The following is a 14,627-nucleotide window of genomic DNA, read 5'->3' on the forward strand; positions in this document are numbered from 1 at the left end:
AGAGTCTAGAAATTATGCTAGTCATTTCTATTGAGAGTATGCTCCTAGTTTTATTGTAATCTTGTTAGTTGCTGATTCAGTCTAATAAATGTTTTTGTTTTAGTTCCAAAAAAAAAAGTCCTGGAAGCAACATAAGAGAGAATGATTTAACTCACAGTCAATAGGTATCTCCAAAAGAAAAAAAGAATTTAACTTATATACACAGTCAATATAAATAATTTTTATACCATATATAACTTATATATGTGTATGTATGTGTGTGCTATGTATATTATATTTTAACCCGTAGGAATAGGGGACATGTTATATTTTTCAAGTTACTAATTCATTTCATTTAATAGAGACGGATCCAAGACTTCAACATGATGGGTTCAATTTTTATGTACTTACCACTGAACCTGTTATAATTTCAAAATTATGAGTTCAACATGTGATATTTAGTGAAATTTCAGTAATTTTTCGTATATATTCCTAAACTATGTGTCAAAATGTTGGGTTCAGTTGAAAATAGCGAGGGAGTGGACCTTGTTTTAACTTATAACTCTTTTGAACTTTTCTTAATTAAGTCTTTTGTATGAATTTGTTGATAGAGCTAGGCACTGTTTCCATGGACAAAATTTTGGAATAAACCTTTCTTGTCCTGCTGCTCATCATTGTTGTAGACAAGCAGAACACATACAAATACAAAGGCCAAGTTAACAGAAGAAACAACCACACGAAGACAATAATACCCCAAAATCACAAACAAATATAATGAGAGGTGATTTTATTAATATAGAGAATGTGAGTACAAATTGTGTATCATTTAATTATTTTCTCCAAATTATTTTATTTTGATTGGAGGGCCGAAATAGTGTGATTCTCAAGTAACGATGACGTCGACTTCTTCGTGGTGTATATGTATCTGATGTTCGAGAAAGTCATGTAAAATTTGAGTTGAGGTAAATAATTTATGTATTTTCATTCAGACTAGAAAAATTCTTCAAAAGAAACAATATGCACTTTCTACGAAAGGTCGAAAAAGAAATGAATGAATGTATTGCATTGTGATTTTGGAAATAAAATTGTCAAAGAAGGGTATGTTTGAGAGAGTTGAAACTCTTTGAAAGAATTAGCAAAAAAAAAAGAAAGAAACTCTTCCAGACATTGAATTAACATTTCTTAGACATCTAATAACGGCATAATGAAAATGTTTGGATTCATGGCAGCATGCAGTAGCTTTTGTGAATATTATGGAGCAAATTAAAGGCGAGTGTTAGTGTATGGACTCCAGCGGTATATAACAGAGTAACAGACCAATATGAATTCAGTTATAGCATTGAAGCTGGTTGGCAGGTTTGCAATTTCACTTCCTAATTAATTAATCCTTTTACTTACTATGTTCCTTCTTTTCTTTATCTCACCCCCAAAGGAAAGATGGACAAAAAAGTTATATACACTATCTATCAGTGCAGTCTAGTCTATTAGTATATTATTCTACTTTTTAGCCTAATTACCATATTAGAGTTGTTAAGAAAATTTGTCACCACCTAAATTCCCCTCCGTTTGGGTATCGTGATGACACCTAGTCTTAGGAACTAGGTAAGTCTAACACTAATTGAAACAACAACATTATCTAAATAACATCCAACAATTTGAAATAGATTTCTCTTAAAAGTTATAATTTCCAAAACCGGTAGTACAAGTCATAAGATTTACATAGTGTTTGCTAGAAAACTTCTAATTACAACTGTCCAGAAATAAGAATAAACAGTGTAAAATGAAAACTTGAAGGTGACTCTAAAGCCTGCAACTGCAGCGGCAGGTTTATCTTGTATCTCTGCAGTAACAATCCACATAGCTAGCTAACGAACAAATACCTAGATCTGCACAAAAATATGCAGAAGAGTAGCACGAGCACACCACAGTGGTGCCCAGTAAGCATCAAGACTAACCTCGGTGGAGTAGTGACGAGGAACAGTCAAGACACATCACTGGTCTAATAAACTAAACAGGTACAAGTATATGAACAACATAAGTATGATGTCTACATAAAGACTATGCAATATGGCTCACAATACAGTAATGGCATTAAGGAAGGAAACGATAAGTATCAGCGGAATATCATGAAAATGACACAGACAAAGTGAATGGAACACAACCTAAATTCGGAATCACAAATACAGCAAGGACAAGTAATAACTCAGCAACTACAACCGCCTTTATATCAGGTTTTAGTCAACAACTCCACGAGGTAGGGATGTTCAAAACCGAACCGAAACCGAAAACCGAATCGAAACCGAAGCTTAATGGCTTATTAGTATCGGGTTAACGGTTTAACGGACGGGGAACAGATTGAATTTTTTTTATTAACGGCTTATCGGTTTGGGGGCGGATTATTCAATTTTCTTAACGGATAATCCGTTAACCCGTTAAGAATATATATATATATATATATTAAATAATCAAATATATATATATATATATATATATATATATATATATATATATATATATAAATATCAAAAATCCTTCCACTTCTTCTAGTACTCTATCTCTAAGTTCTAATACCTAATTCCTAAATAATCAGAACCCTAACGCCTAAACTTCAACTAGCAGCCACCAGCAGAATTATGGTTCTCTTTATTCGACCATAATTCAACCAGCTTCAGTAGAAATTCAACCAGGACTTCAGCAGCCACCCGCAGTACTCTATCCCGTCGACTTTCAGGCTTCCAGCACTCTATCTTAGGGCCCTAGTATGAAGAGCAAGCTCATATTTTTGCTTTTTAAAATTGTAAATATGACTCCAGCACAGCCTTTGTGTTAATTATTAATATATTGTTACTTTTCTACGAGAAATGAACAAGAAACAAAGGAAAGGACCGCATGTTTATTGTAATGTTGCTTCGTTTGTGCTATGAATAAATTAATAAAAGCTTAGATACCATTATATTTAATGAGCTAAACTACTAAAATTGTTCCTTTGCATCTAAACCCAGGCAATCACATAGTTATCTCAATGAAATTTGATATCCTTATATGATCCATGTTATAGCTAGCAAGAGTTATAGCGGCATATCCACTTTTTTGTTAATTACATCATATCATAGTCTGTTTTGGGATGTAATGTAGACTACAATGTGTTCTGCTTTTTTCACTCTACACCACATGACACACTACATCATTCTTATGTATGCGTTAACAGACATGTATGTCTGGACTCAATGTGTAATTTTTTATTCTGAATTTGTATGCTAGGCAGTCAACAAACAATTAATGCACGCAATATAGATTGAATTAGGCCGATAAACCGCCCGATAACCGCCCGATAAGAGCTAAACCGATACCAAACCGCCCGATATCTTATCGGGTGGCTAGTGGATTAATACATTTAAATGCCGATAACCGTTAAGCCAAACCGTTAAGAGTAATTAACCGCCCAAGCCGTCCGATAAGCAGCCCTACCACGAGGTACCGAACCTCGAACAATTCACAACTCATGGGTTTCAATGCCTGAACCCTAACACTTGGCATCCTGTACCCTCGTAACACCTCATAATCGTACTGATGACTCATGTGTCGATAGGGCCATTCTCACATAGAAGGCAAGTAAATAAGGGTGAGCATCTATGCTCAACAATATCAAGAAAATCTTTTATCCGATAAGAGTGCTTAACAACGTGTATGCTTGTGCAAGTATCCTAACATAGTCCATACCAGCAAATAAGCATAAAGAAAAAAAAGAACGGGCAGCACGTAGAATATTTTCTCACAACTTTCACAAGATAAAGCTCAGACATGTAAGTGTACCACTACACAAATATCAACAACAGAATGCCCTCAGGCCATCACAAATCATCACAAATCAATCCCTCACACAGCCCACCTTGTCTCGCCACATGTGCAATAATAAAGTAAGTGCCCGCCTTGTCTCGCCACACGTTCATAACAATGTTCTCACCTTGTCTCTCTACATACGCAACCCACACATATATATATATATATATATATATATATATATATATATATATATATATATATCGCCTTGTCACGCCGCATATGCAAATATCAATAGTAACAATAGCACGGCAGAAACCTCGTGCAACCCCATAACAACAACTGCACGGCAGAAACCTCGTACATCACAATAACCACAATCGTAAGGCAGAAACCTCGTGCATCACCACAACAAGTAAAACAGCAACAATGGCAATAATACAGAGTATGACAAGTAAATCAACTCAAGAACTTTAAATCACAAGAAATAGTAGTACCAATTCGCAAGGAATAACCACAGTAAAGAATGATAGGCGTAAAGAGATCAGCTCAACAAGGAAAAACTAATATGTAACAACGATCCCACAATATACATTTCAATAACAGGGAAGCTAACACGAGTCAAATAATTACAAATAAAATAAGTCGACTAAGATATAGGATATCTAACCTTCATTTAAGGTTGAGAAATTAAGAAGGATATTCAACAATTCAATTAAGGATAGGCAGTGTAAAGATAATCATAACCTCAATTAAGACTGAACAATTATAGGATGAGATAATAATGATTCCAAATAAAGATAAGCAGATATGAAAAGATAGCATGGCAATAGAAAAAGTAAAATCTTCAGTTAAGTCAAATAAGAGTGAATCCTGAAATAATTAATTCAAATTAAAGCATATAGAGGTGTAACTAGTAAATAAAAACTTAATCGTATCAAGAACAACTTCACACTCAGTGAATATAAGGACCTAAGAACCCTAAAAGGCCAACTTTCCACAAATAAGTTCGAGTACGCACTCGTCACCTCGCGTACATTGACTACAATCAACATAGAAGACTCAAATTCTAAGGGGTAGTTCCCCCACACGAATTTAGGTAAGATACTTACCTCAAGAAGACAAACCGATACTCAAAATGAACTTCTTGGGTGAAATGACCTCTGGACGGCTCAAATCTAACCAAAATAACTTCAAAGCACAAATAAAACTCATAAGAAAATATTTCGGACCATAAACCCTCAATCTTTATCAAAATCTAAAAATCAGTCCAAAAGTCGATCCCCGGGCCCGCACCTCGGAACCCGACAATTTATACAAAATTCGAAAATCCATTCCGATACGAGTTCAAACATACTAAAATTATTAAATTTCGATACCAATTCGTCCCTTAAAACATGATTTTTTATTTTGAAATTTTTCTTCAAAAACCTCCATTTTCTTCAACTCAAAACACAAATTAAATAATAAAAATAAAGATAAAATTATAAAATATATTAAATTCTATGTGAAGAACACTTACCCAATCGATTTGCTTGAAAAACTCACAAATAATCGCTCAAAACCGAGCTCTAGAACTCCAAAAATTGTGAAAATGAAAAACCCTCGGAATAGAGGACTTTATATTCTGCCCAGGTGTTTGTGCATTGCGAACGCGGAGAAAGAGACGCGTTCGCGAAGAAGAAAACGTAAGGCTGCCAGGAAGTGCTTCGCGAACGCAAAGACACGCTTGCGAACGTGGAGAAGAAGAGACGGAAACCTACGCGAACGCGTGGGGAAACACGCGAACGCGAAGAGTAACGACCTCCAGTGCTCAAGGCCTGGTTTCTACTACGCGAACGCAGAATAGAGGACGCGAACGCGATGAAGGAAATGTGCAGAGTTACGCGATCGCAAGGTGTACTACGCGAACGCAAAGAAGGAAATTGAGGGGGTCAGCAGAGACTCTTCGTGATACCGAAGAAGGACATCACACACGAGAACCAGCAGTTCAAAAATAGAAGGAAATGACCCGTAGCCCATCCGAAACATACCCGAGGCCCCAGGGACCCCGTCCAAACATACTAACAAGTTTCATAACCTAACACGGACTCGCTCGAGGTCTCAAATCATATCAAACAACGCCAAAAATACAAATCACACCACGAATCGAACTTATGAACTTCCAAAACTTTCAACTTCTAAAACTCGTACCGAAACCTATCAAACCAACCCGGAATGACGTCAAATTTTGCAGGCAAGTCCCAAATAACATAACGGAGTTGTTCCAACTCTCGGAATCGCATTCCGACTCCGGTATCAAAAGGCTCACTTCCTGTCAAAATCCCCAAAAATTTAACTTTTGCCATTTCAAGCCTAAATCAGCTACAGATCTCAAATTCACAGTCTGGACACGCTCCTAAGTCCAAAATCACCCAACGGAGTTAACGAAACTCCATTCCAGAGTCGTCTTCATACAGTTTCGACTACGGTCAAAATCCTAAGACTTAAGCTTCCGTTTTAAGGACCAAGTGTCCCAAATCACTCTGAATCATCCGGTAACTGAATTCAACCACGCACGCAAGTCAATACACATAATACGAAGCTGTTCAGGGCCTTATGCCGCCGAACGGGACTTAAATTCTCAAAACGACCGGACAGATCATTACAAAATTTATTGCGTATATTGTAGGTTAATGATTTTATACTGAACAAAAGATTAGGTAGTTCCTTCTTTGTTCCAATGTTATTAATTACTATAGCTTCTTTTTCTTGTTTTTCAGCTGAGTATATGATTGATGCTATCATAAGTTAGCTGCCTTCTTTCAAAAGTAAAATATTTCTGTAGTAGCATAACAAACTATTCCTACTAGCATATGACAGCTAATTATAATTAGTTAGGACAGACAACTGAGATTTAGTACTTACATTAAAATTGATTAACTGCCATGTTCATATTGTCACTTTGTCAGGTCAGTCCAGAATTATATGGAGACATCTATCCTAGCTAGGTTCTTCACATATTGAACGGTAAGAATTTTAATTACTCAAAGAAATTCAGAATTTATTTCTTCATGCTTAGTTTGGACAGTCTCATAGTCAGAAAACTAGTAAAAGTTCTAAATGCAGAGAAACCACTGGCTGCTACAATTTACTGTGCTCCGGTTTTGTTCAAACGAACAACAAGATTGCTATGGGAGCTGCAATTTCTCCAACATCATTAGTCAATCGTAGACAATTAATTAATGATATTTAAGCCCTCCAAATACATCTCCAGTTTAATTTATTTTTCCTGTTGACTGTATTAATTAGTAACTTTTTCTATTAGCATTACTTGATAAAAATGGTAAGTAATTAGGTCGCCTACACCGTTAGAGGATGGAGGCTGATCGATATGGATTGTGACTGAACCAGAGTGGTTGATGAATGAGTAGAGGACATTCTTATGAAATGACAAAGATGCATTAATTAGTATTCTATTTTTCGATGGTTTTTACCTCACTTAATTTAAACAATACTTATTAAATTGCAAGATTCTCTACTTTGGTAGAGGAGCATCCGCAGTCAACTTTCGGTATTCCAGTGACCAGTTTATTAAATACTCCTACTCTTACCATTTTCTTACAACCTGACAGAAAACATCGTTTAAGACGAGTAAAACAGCTCGAACCATTGTTCTTGTCCTTTACGCATGTGGATTAGTCATTTTCAATTGATTCTTCTTTCTCTTGTCTTTTCCTTCCACTCTTGAATAGAAAAAGGAATACTAAAATCTTTCTTTAGTATTAACATAGTTGAAATTCGAGAATAAAAGTTTAAATTTCAAAATACTATTTACATAGGCAGCTCAACCCCAAGAGATTTTTTATGATAAATATTGATTTGTAACCTATTTAAAATAATAGTTGACTTGCTATTACAAATTATTTTTTGGGAATTGGGGTTTCCATTAGAGTTGGTGGCAGATTTTAAAACCTTGCTAACAACAAGGGCAATTTTGTCAGGATAGTATAACAAAAGTTAAAAATAGTAAATTCAAAAGTAGAGAAGTAAATTTGTCCATTTTTTCTTATGGCTTATGTCCTTGAGATATTAGACACTCACAAAAAACTAGACATGTTTATCGGGCCGGGACAACCCAATTCCAGCCCGGTTCGACCCGATCCAGCCCGGTTCGCTAGGCGTGGGACGGGGTTGGGGGAGGGGGTAGCCGGGCGGGAACGAACAATTTTTGGTAACCGGTGCCCCGGAACCCGGTTAGCCCGGTTACCCGTTACCGAATTTTTATCAGGCTACAGCCCGGTCCAGCCCAGTTAGCGTTTAAATATTTTTTTTTGGACCGTTGCCAAAGGTCAAATTCAAAAATGACCGTTGGGCAACAGCCATATTTTGCAAAAATGTCCATTTCGGCATATCCCCTTAAGAAAATTGCTCCCACCCCACCCCCCACCCCTAATAATTGCTAAATTATAATTTTAACCCTTTAAAAACTATAAATAGTCCCCCTTCTTTTTTATTTTTCTCACAATTTGCTCTCTTACTACTCTAATTCTCTCTCAATTCTCTCTTGATAATAAGCTTATTGCTCTTAAATTGTCAATCACGTTTTATTTCAAGTTTCATCAAATATTTACTTTAGTCATGTCACGACCCGAAATTCTCACCTTCGGACTGTGATGGCGCTTAACATTTCACTTGCTAGGCAAGCCAACGTTAGAATAATATTAACCAATTTTTAAACAATATTTTTAAATTATTCATAACAAAGAAATAAATGCGGAAGTAAGGTCTAAAATGTAGTGAATAATCCATAAAAATAACAATGTCTAAATACCATCCCAGAATTGGTGTCACAAGTGCACGAGCTTCTAGAATAATATAAATAAAGGTCTGAATAAAATAAAGCTGTCTGGAAATAAACAATTAACGAAAGTGAAGTAGATGGGGACTTCAGAACTGCGGACGCCATGCAGTTATACTTCAAGTCTCCTCTGGTAGCTGAAATCCGAGCAAGTCTATGGTACGCCGCTGGGACCAACTCTGAAATTTGCACAAGAAGTGCAGAGTGTAGTATCAGTACAACCGACCCCATGTACTGGTAAGTGTTGAGCCTAACCTCGACAAAGTAGTGATGAGGCTAAGGCGGGTCACTTACATTAACTTGTACGCAATATTAGTAACAACAACAAATAATAGAAATGAATCAGGTAACTCATTTAATATAATTCAAGCCAACTCAGCAGTCATAACCAATTATCATTTTCATCAATTCTGTTGCAGCGTACAACCCGCTCTCACAATATATTCACATTCAATTCTGTTGCAGCGTGCAACCCGCTCTCACAATATATTCACATTCAATCCTCTCATATAATTATTTTCAATCAAGTATATATATTAATTTTTAAATAAGTCTATTGCAGCGTGCAATCCGATCCCCCAAATATTGACTTTAATAAGTCTGTTGCGGCGTGCAACCCGATCCTCCAATATGGACTTTTTCATAAGTCTGTTGCGGCGTGCAACCCGATCCTCCAATATATCCATTTCAATCAATTCTGTTGCGACGTGCAACCCGATCCTCCAATATATCCATTTACTAATTCTTATAGAAGAAATTTTTCCAATAAATGCAACAATTAATATAAAATTGTAAGATAACAAGCATACAATAATTATGATTTAATTATGAAACAAACAATGACAAATAGCAAATTATTATGGAAATCAGAGAGAAAATAGGCAGTTTAATATTTAATATGTTAAATGTCAAATAACAATTAAGACACATAATTCAAATAGCATGTAACAATTAATGCAGGAATTTGAGAATTAATATTTGACAAAGAATAGGAGAGAAATAATTATTATAATAATTAATTCATGATTTAAAACGATTTATGATTTTTCAAGTAATTATGCAAACAATTAATTTGACGATGTATAGACACTCGTCATCTCGCCTATACGTCGTTCACATGTATTTCACATAACAAATAGTTTAAGGATTCTATTCCCTCAAGTCAAGGTTAACTACGACAATTATCTCGCTTTGCAAATTCCAATCAATTACTCGATCACAAGTTTTTCTTTTAAATTTGTCTCCAAAAGATTCAAATCTATTCATAAACAATTCAATATACTCAATACGAATCATAGGAATTAATTCCATATGAATTTACTAATTTTTCGGATAAAAATCTGAAATTCATTAAAATATTCGACAGTGGGACCCAAGTCTCAAATCTTGAAAAAACTTACGAAATCCGAACACCCGTTCCGATACGAGTCCAGCCATAAAAAATTTATCAAATTCTGATGTCAAATGGACCATCTAATCTTAAATTTTTGTTTTTGGACGATTTTATAAAAATCTGATTTTTCTTCCGTAAATTCACGGATTCATGATATAAATGAGTATGAAATTATGAAATATATTCAATATAGGATAAGGAATACTTACCCCAATATTTTTCCGTGAAAATCGCCCAAGAATCGCCTTACCCGAGCTCAAAAATTGAAAATGGTTGAAAATGGGTCGAAACCCCATTTCTAGAACTTAAGTACTGTTTTTCAGATTTTTATTCATCGCGATCGCGGAAATTCGTTCGCGATCGCGTAGAACAAAATTTGCCCAGGTTTGTTTAACACTACACGATCGCGTATAAGGCCATGCAATCAAAGAGAACAATTTCTCAGCCTTACGCGATAGCGTACAGGTTTATGCGACCGCGTAGCACAATTTCGGTGCTTCAGCTTCTACCTCATTCCTTCTTCGCGATCGCAGCTTTGAGCTCGCGTTCACAGTGCACTGGGAGCTAGCCTTTCGCGTTCGCGTGCCTATCTTCACGAACGTGAAGAGTAAAACTCACGGCTTAAAATTTTCTCTTCGCAATCGCGAAGCACAATGCACCAGATGAGAGCACAAGCTCAAAACCCAGATTTTCTAAGTTTAAAATCATCCCGTAGCCTATCTGAAACTCACCCGAGCCCTCGGAGCTCCAAACCAAACATGCACCCAAGTCCTAAAACATCATACGAACTTGCTCGCGTGATCAAATCGCCAAAATAACACCTAGAACTATGAATCGGACATCAAATCAAAGGAAGTTTTTAAGAAAACTTTAAAACTTATATTTTCACAACCGAACGTCTGAATCACGTCAAATCAACTCCGATTCTTACCAAATTCGGCAGACAAGTCATAAATATTATAATGGACCGATACTGGGCTCCGAAATAAAAAAAAGACCCGGGGTCAATAAATCCAACATCTGTAATTTTTTAAAAATTATTAAGCTTTCAAGCTTTTAATTTTTCCTCAAAATTTTATATCTCGGGCTAGGGACCTCGTAATTCGATTCCAGGCATACGTCCAAGTCCCAAATCACAATACGGAGCTACCGAAATTGTCAAAATACCGATCCGGATCTGTTTACTCAAAATATTGACCAAAGTCAACTCGGTTGAGTTTTAAAGCTCCATTTCACATTTTAATCTATTTTTGACATAAAAAAAACTTTTTGAAAAACTGTACGGATTGCGCACGCAAGTCGAGGACTAATAAATGGTGCTTTTTGAGGTCTTAGAACACAGAATTACTTATTAAATTTAAAGATGACATTTTGGGCCATCACATTCTCCACCTCTAAAACAAACGTTCGTCCTCGAACGGAGTTAGAAAAAAATACGTGAGCTGGTGAATAAGTGTGGATATTTACTCCGCATGTCCGACTCGGACTCCCAGGTAGATGCCTCTACCGGCTGACCTCTCCATTGCAGCCGAACTGAAGGATAACTCTTAGACCTCAACTGTTGGACCTGCCGGGCTAGAATAGACACCGACTCCTCCTCGTAAGTCAAATCTTTGTCCAATTGGACTGAGCTGAAATCTAACACATGGGACGGATCATCGTGATATTTCTGGAGCATAGACACATGGAACACCGGATGAACCGCTGATAAACTAGGTGGTAATGCAAGCTTGTAGGCTACTTCACCCACCCTTTCAAGAATTTCAAAGGGTCCGATATACCTAGGGTTCAACTTGCCCTTCTTTCCAAACCTCATTACACCTTTCATAGGTGAAACTCAGAGTAATATTCTTTCTCCAACCATGAATGCAATATCATGAACTTTACGGTCGGCATAACTCTTTTGCCTAGACTGAGCTGTGAGAAGTCGATCCTGAATAATCTTGACCTTATCTAAGGCATCTTGTACCAAATCGGTACCTAATAACCGAGCCTCTCCCGGTTCAAACCAGCCAACTGGCGAACGACATCACCTTCCGTATAATGCCTCATATGGAGCCATCTGAATGGTCGACTGATAGCTATTATTATAAGCAAACTCCGCAAGTGACAAGAAATGATCCCAAGAACCTCCAAAGTCTATAACACAAGCGCGAAGCATATCTTCTAATATCTGAATAGTGCGCTCTGACTGTCCGACTATTTGTGGATGAAATGTTGTACTCAACTCCACCCGCCTGCCTAACTCACGCTGTATAGCCCTCTAGAAATGTGAGGTAAATTGCGTACCTCGATCTGAAATAGTAGACTCGGGCACACCGTGAAGGCGGACAATCTCACGAATGTAAATTTCAGGTAACCTTTCTGAAGAATAAGTAACTGCCACTGGAATGAAATGTGCTGATTTGGTTAACCTGTCCACAATGACCCAAACTGCGTCAAATTTTCTCTGAGTCCGTGGGAGTCCAACAACAAAATCCATAATGATACGCTCCCATTTCCATTCAGGAATTTCTAACTTCTGAAGCAAACCACCAGGTCTCTGATGCTCGTACTTAACTTGCTGACAATTCAGACATCGAGCTACATATGCAACTATATCCTTTTTCATTCTCCTCCACCAATAATGTTGCCGCAAATCTTGATACATTTTGGCAGTACCTGGATGAATAGAATGCCTGGAACTGTGTGCCTCTTCAAGAATTAATTCACGAAGCCCATTCACATTAGGCACACAAATACGACCCTACATTCGCAGAACTCTATCTTCCCCCACAGCAACGTGTTTGGCATCATCATGCCGCACCGTGTCCTTAAGGACAAGTAAATGAGGACCATCATATTGCCTCTATCTTATGCGCTCATATAAAGAAGACCGAGCGACTGTGCAAGCTAGAACCCGACTGGGTTCTGAAACATCTAACCTCACGAACTAATTAGCCAAAGTCTGAACATCTGTAACTAATGGCCTCTCACCAACCAAAATATACGCAAGACTGCCTATACTCACAACCTTTCTACTCAAAGCATCGGTCACCACATTGGCCTTTCCGGGATGATACAAAATGGTGATATCATAGTCTTTCAACAACTCCAACCATCTTCTCTGCCTCGAATTAAGATCTTTTTGTTTGAACAGGTACTGAAGGCTACGATGATCAATAAATACCTCACACGAGACACCTTAGAGGTAATGCCTCCAAATCTTCAGCGCAGGAACAATGGCAGCCAGTTCTAAGTCATGAACAAGGTAATTCTTCTCGTGAACTTTTAACTGCCGCGATGCATATGCAATCACCCTGCCATCTTGCATTAATACTGCACCAAGACCAATGTGAGATGTATCATAATATACTGTATACGATCCTGAACCTGTGGGTAATACCAACACTGGTGCCATAGTCAAAGCAGTCTTGAGATTCTGAAAATTCAACTCACACTCGTCTGACCATCTGAATGGGGTACCTTTCTGGGTCAGTCTGGTCAATGGGTTTTCTATAGATGAAAACCCTTCCACGAACCGACGATAATAACCTGCTAAACCCAGGAAACTCCGGATCTCTGTAACTGAAGTAGGTCTAGGCCAATTCTGAACAACCTCAATCTTCTTAGGATCCACTTTTATGCCTTCTGTTGATACAACATGCCCCAAAAAGGCAACTGAGTCTAACCAAAACTCACATTTTGAAAACTTGGCATATAACTGATTATTCTTCAAAGTGTGAAGCACACTTTTAAGATAATGCTCATGCTCCTCTCGACTGCTGGAGTAAATCAAGATATCATTAATGAATACACCACAAAAGAATCCAAATAAGGCTTTAACACCTGATTCATCAAATCCATAAATGTTACTGGGGCATTTGTCATCCCAAATGACATCACTAGGAATTCGTAATGCCCATACCGAGTCTGAAAAGCTGTTTTAGGGACATCAGATGCCCTAATCTTTAACTGATGCTAACCAGACCTCAAATCGATCTTCGAAAATACCTTGGCACCCTGAAGCTGATCAAATAAGTCATCAATTCTTGGCAACGAATATTTGTTTTTGATAGTGGCCTTGTCCAACTGCCGATAATCTATACACATCCGCATAGAGCCATCTTTCTTCTTTACAAATAATACTGGCGCACCCCAGGGCGAGATACTGGATCTAATGAATCCCTGATCAAGCAAGTCTTGTAACTGCTCTTTCAATTCTTTCAACTCTGGCGGGGCCATACGGTATGGTGGAATAGAAATGAGCTGAGTGCCCGGAGCAAAATCAATACAGAAGTCAATATCTCTGTCGGGTGGCATTCCTGGCAAATCTGCAGGAAATACTTCTGGAAATTTACGAACAACTGGTACTAAGTCCATAGAAGGAACATCCGTACTGGGATTGCGAATATAAGACAAATAGGATAGACACCCTTTCTCTACCATACGCCGAGATTTCATATAAGAAATAACTCTGCTGGCAGAATGACCAGGCATTCATTTCCACTCTAACCGAGGTAACCCCGGCATAGCTAGGGTCACTGTCTTGGCATGACAATCTAATATAGCATGATAAGGGGACAGCCAATCCATACCCAAGATGACATCAAAATCTACCATATCAAGTAGTAGAAGATCCACACTAGTCTCAAG

General features: G+C 37.4%; 1 pseudogene; it reads left to right on the forward strand.

Moving 5' to 3' along the window:
- The first annotated feature begins 1,183 nt into the window (after positions 1-1,183).
- LOC138894205 (protein neprosin-like) overlaps positions 1,184-14,627 on the forward strand; it is a 32,768-nt pseudogene continuing 19,324 nt past the window's right edge.

The sequence above is a fragment of the Nicotiana tomentosiformis genome, chromosome 6 (genome assembly GCF_000390325.3).
Source record: "Nicotiana tomentosiformis chromosome 6, ASM39032v3, whole genome shotgun sequence".
Lineage (NCBI taxonomy): Eukaryota > Viridiplantae > Streptophyta > Magnoliopsida > Solanales > Solanaceae > Nicotiana > Nicotiana tomentosiformis.